Below are 5,271 nucleotides of genomic sequence, written 5' to 3'. Positions count from 1 at the left end.
ATGAGATTTAGTGGAGACGACATGAGCCGCTTTCAATTAATTTTCTAAAATGATCTCCATTTTCTTTATTAGATGATTTTCTATGCATAAAAATCCCAAGTATTTGTATAGTTTAGCCTTATGTATGTATTTGTTATTAATAATGCCGTTGCTTTTTGTTTTGTTGTAATGACTTCCCGCCTCTTCTGATCTGTATTTTTCTTTGTTTCTGTCTTTTCAGACATGATTACAGCTTCTGTACATGTTTGAGTGTGTGTATACACACTACGATTGTAGAGATATAGGTGTATTAACGCAGTTTGTTTAATTTGCAATGATCTGCACGAAAGAAAATCAGCTTGTTATAAGCAGAGCGTTGTTGTAAAGGTGCTAAATGGAGACAGAATCAGTAGAAATGGAGGTAAATGTTTCCCTGTGAGCCGTGGAGGAGCAGAGGTGTCAGTGGATCGACTTTGTTCGGTTTCTCTCTCTCTCTTTCTCTCTCTCTCTCTCTCTCTCTCTCTCTCGCTCGCTGTGTGGACATCAGGGCCGGAGCTCAGGGAGGGGAAGTGGCTGCAGGCCCAGATAAGGTCTATCACGAGAGGCAGCGTGGGGCTGGAGAAGGCCTCCGGGTGTGGAGCGTACTCACGCCTCACACGGGGAGCTGGGATCACTTCCTCACCGGCACACACACACACACACACACACACACACACACACTGAGTGTGTGAGATGAGGGGAGGGAGGCGAGGGATTATCCAAAGCGCAGGCCAGAGCGGTCAGAGTCTAAAACAAAATGTGTGTGGCTTTTAAAGACCACATATGCTGCGGACTGTGACAGATGGGCTCGGTTTGGAGCCGGAGCACGACGGGTGACCCTCCCGAGTCGTCGCACGGGCGTGACTCCCGCGGGCAGCGGCGCAACAAAGGCACTCCGGTCGAATCCCATGATGTCATGCGTCGGTCCTTTTAGTGGGCCGCGGCCTCCCGCACGTGTCTCACGGACCGGTGAGCTATGTGGTGCACCTTTTATCACCTCCACCTCAGCCTTTGTTGTGGTGCACTGGAAGGAGGTTGCTTTTCCCCCCCCGTCCACACTGACGTCCGCTCCGCTTCTCTCGGCCATCGTGGGAATTCACTGATATTCCGTCTAACTGTGTCACCCGCTTCCCGACGCACGCACATGCAGCCACGTTGGCCACGGTTTACTGTGGGAGAATACCCGAGGTCGTCTGAAGAGGGTCATCTCCATGTATCACGTACAAATATACATATTATATATTGCCTTTTTTCTACCTTTGTGTCAATTTCCCCTCTTATGGCGATAAATCTGGATTTATTTGGATTCAAAGTCTCTTAAAAAAATATGCAATATGCGAGTTTTTCGGCTCCTTTTTCAAAATAACTTCCAGTATGTAGAATTTCTTCCACAGATTCAATGTTGTCAAATCTTCAAACTGTCCTGCAGTCTTTGTGTATTTCTTCAACAACCTCTCTATATAGACTCAAGGCTCCATTTCTCTTCTTTACGTAAATTATTGTATTTTCTACACATCATAAACAGTCCAGGAGTTCTGGTTGTGAGAGATCTTACAAGCCGAATCCCGTCAGAGGCAAAAGGATTAAGAGGAAAAGGGTGAAACACACGATTTCAGTCAAACGTCACCATCATATCACGTGAAATCAGGTCAGACGTTTCACAAAACAAAAGTTTAATCCTCCTGTTATGTTCACTAGTGAATAACAGCAAAGAAGAAGAAGAAGAAAAGAAAAAGATCCATAAAACAGCATCTGCACATTTAGGCACTTTTAGATTAATTGATCTTTTCAAGCATAAAAAGATAAATTAATGTAAACACAAGGCACAGATTTATTCCTTCTTACAGAAATAATTTAAATTTGATGTGTCAGCACTATAATGTCAACATTATAAGATATATAATTGTATTTTTCTTCATTCAGTTTTTCTTTCTCGTATTGTCAACTCTGAGATAAAAGATAATACTACTGGAAAGATAATTCTTATTTATTTATTATGAAATGGAGCAAAATCTCTGGTCAATATTAATGAATGTAGTGGAAAACAAAACACAAACTCAAAAGATTCAAACATTTAAATATATTTTTCGACACGGGGTGAGAAAAGGTGTTATTTAAAACATTTTAAGAAGCGAACCTAAAAGTAGGCCACTCCTTTAATACATTTTCTACCGTATTTAAATGAGACTTTGAGTTGCGGCTCTCACGACTTTCCATTATGCTCAAATTTCTGAAACAATAAAACATCAGTTTTGTTTTGAATTTGAATCGTTCGCGGCGTTTTTTTTCTCCTGATGAGTCAAACTGAAGTAAACCGGAGGAGTGCGATGGTTGAAAAAAAAAAAAAAAAAAAAAACCTGATTATCGCAGTGGCGGCGCCAGTTTGAACCTTTTAATCAAACATGAGGCCCGTGGACCAAAACTGCCTCCGACCCGACTTCAAAAACCTCCTGGAAAATTGTAAATATTTCAAAGAAAACATTGATTTTTTTTAAACATATTTCTTAAGAGGAGTGACACAACACTAAATAAATACAATATTAATATTATTAATATCCAACCATAGCTCTATTCTATCTTAATTATCTGTTTTAATTATGTAATATAAGAATCCATCCCCTCTCCCACCATATCAGTGCCCTTAATATCACCCTTACTGTGCTTTACATTAATCTTCTATATATTTTTTGATAGTATCGCCTTTAAAAAAAAAACATTTAAAGTGCTTAATATTTGTGCTGTATTTGATTTCTTCAACCTGTGATTCCAAAAAGTCACACACATACTTTTGCATGGAACTGTTTCATGTTGGATTCCTCTGTTAGATTGTAACCCCCCCCCCCCCCCCCCCCCACCCCCACCCCCGCCTCTGTTCGTAAATAAGTTTTGTATTTTTCCTTGAAGTAAATTGTTTCTTGCCTTATATATAATTTGCAGTTTTGAATTTGACCAGGTCATGAAATATAAACAGGTTGTTGGTGTGTTCCTGGCATCCCGCATTATAAACAGTCCTCATGGCTCTTTTTGTGGAGAAAACATACGTGTTTTCCAGACGGTAACTTAAATGTGGTAACATTAGAGACCAGCAGAGAGTGTACCTTGTCTTTGGATCCAGGAGGAGCTGTGCAAAGTTTATCTTGATGAAACTGTGCTGCGTGTGAACTAACATGTGTTTGACACCTCTGTTCTAAAAGCTTTACTTATTTTAAGCTTTAAGTTAAAAAAAAACCAAAAAAACAACTGGATTGCAGACATTTACTCGCCTCGATCTCTCGGGACCAGTGGGGGGGGACTCGACCTTCAGGTTGGAAACCACAGCGCTGCTCTCGGTTTACATGAAATTGAATATAAAAGTAGCTGGAGTCAGATCCAGCACCAAGAACTAAAATGAATTAATTCATTCAATCTCTTCCACATCTTCTTTTTTTTTTTTTTTAACACATTTACCTTCCACATATCAATATAACATCCTAATGCAGAAAATGCAGATTTTGACACAGATTTGAACAAAGGAATGCATTTTTCATGGTATAAATCTGTGTTAGGTATTTAAAGTAATAAACATTTCAAATCAGGCAGGAACCAACACCTGCTTTTTGGTCACCCAGTATCACATCCTCATTTATTACCGTTTCACAAATACACGTGTACACGGAGGCCACAGTGTAGCACAGACTCGCTCAGTCACTGCACGAAATAAAGCTGCTAAAACAACGGCGGGCGGATGGTAGAGCTGCTTTTCTTTTCTTTTTGGGTGACCTACATTAGACTGCAAACCAGCAGAGGAAATAAAGAGGCAGCCATCACTCTGGCAGAGGGAGGCTGCAGGAGTTTTTAAAAGGAAAGATGTTACATGAAAGCATTCAGATCTCAAACTCAACGATAAAAGATTAAATTATAAGCAGTTATCTTCCACTCCTGCTTAGTTATTTCGAAAAATGACTGCAGCTACTTCAACAGAGAGATGTTTGAGCAGCATTTGTTGATAGTTATTGGCTTTCAAAAGGAAAGAATTATAGTAAATCTGTGAATATTATAGTCATTTTGCATTTAATTTAGTCAACACTTACTATCTTGATTAGTTCTCCTCCTTATTTGTTGATCTTTTACCCGATTTTACCACATACTCGACTTCAGCAGCTCACCTCAAAGATGAGAAAACCCAGGCATGCACAGGGACAACATGGACACTCCAACCAGAAAGGCCAAAATCCCAGTGTGTCCCCTCCCGCCCCCCCACCCCCCGGGACTGTACGGTGACTAACTACAGTTCCACTGACGGGGAATAGAAACCCGCCACCTTTCACTTTTAGCCCCCTGACAGATTGACTGGAGGAAGAAAAGCATCATTCTGGCATGAAAACACAGTTACTAGTTAGTGTTTAGTTCTTCCTGCAGTAAATGCTGAAGCAGCTGAAACTCTATGATTATCACTGAAACCATCTTTCCACCGGAAACTGTCCCATGACCTGTACTTTTAAAGTTGTGACACCAAAACTCTGCGTGGACGTACAGATGTGTGAAGTCCAGTGAAAGAGAAACGCCGTGTTGTGTCTCTTTTCCCTTCAGGCCTCATCGGCTGAACTCAACTACAAATATCATCATCGGAGCCAAAAAACTCCTGAAAGAAATTGGGGGGGGGGGGGGGTAAATAAAAAAACAAACTAACTCAGGAGGACTAAAGTGGATAGAGAGGATTCAGATTGTGACAAAGAAATGTGGGACGTTGACGAATTGTCTTTTTTTTTGTCCTCACTAAAAGGCATCTGCAGCGAGGCGGAAGGGGAGAACGAGCGCGGCGGTGACTGTTAGACCTCTTCCTGTGGTTGCGTCACGTGGCTGCTGAGGGTTCAAAAGGAGGCAGCTTCTTCTTCTTCTTCTTCATGCGCCGCCCGGACCGACAGAAGACACCTGCAGCCGGAGCCGCCGGGAGAGGAGGAGGGTAACGTATCGACCGGCGACGACCACTCACTTCGTCGGTGGGGGAAATGGTAAATGACTGGATTTATTCAGTGGAAGAGCAGAAAGCCATTCTGCTCCAGCTTTCATCGCTTTTTCATTTCGTGCAACTTCTTGTGAAATCTCCTCTAGTCAGTCTAAATTAAAGAAACATCAACGGCGATGGTTTTAAAACCGGAAACTTTTACGAGTTCGGTTTCTCGCCTTTGAACCTGTGGCTGTTTTTGTAGGTTTTACATGTGTGAAGAGGTATTTTTGTTTGTTTTCACTAAGAAATAATAACAATCGGGTGCA

The sequence above is a fragment of the Lipophrys pholis genome (genome assembly GCF_963383615.2).
Source record: "Lipophrys pholis genome assembly, chromosome: 16".
NCBI lineage: Eukaryota > Metazoa > Chordata > Actinopteri > Blenniiformes > Blenniidae > Lipophrys > Lipophrys pholis.
This window is presented reverse-complemented; position numbering follows the sequence as displayed.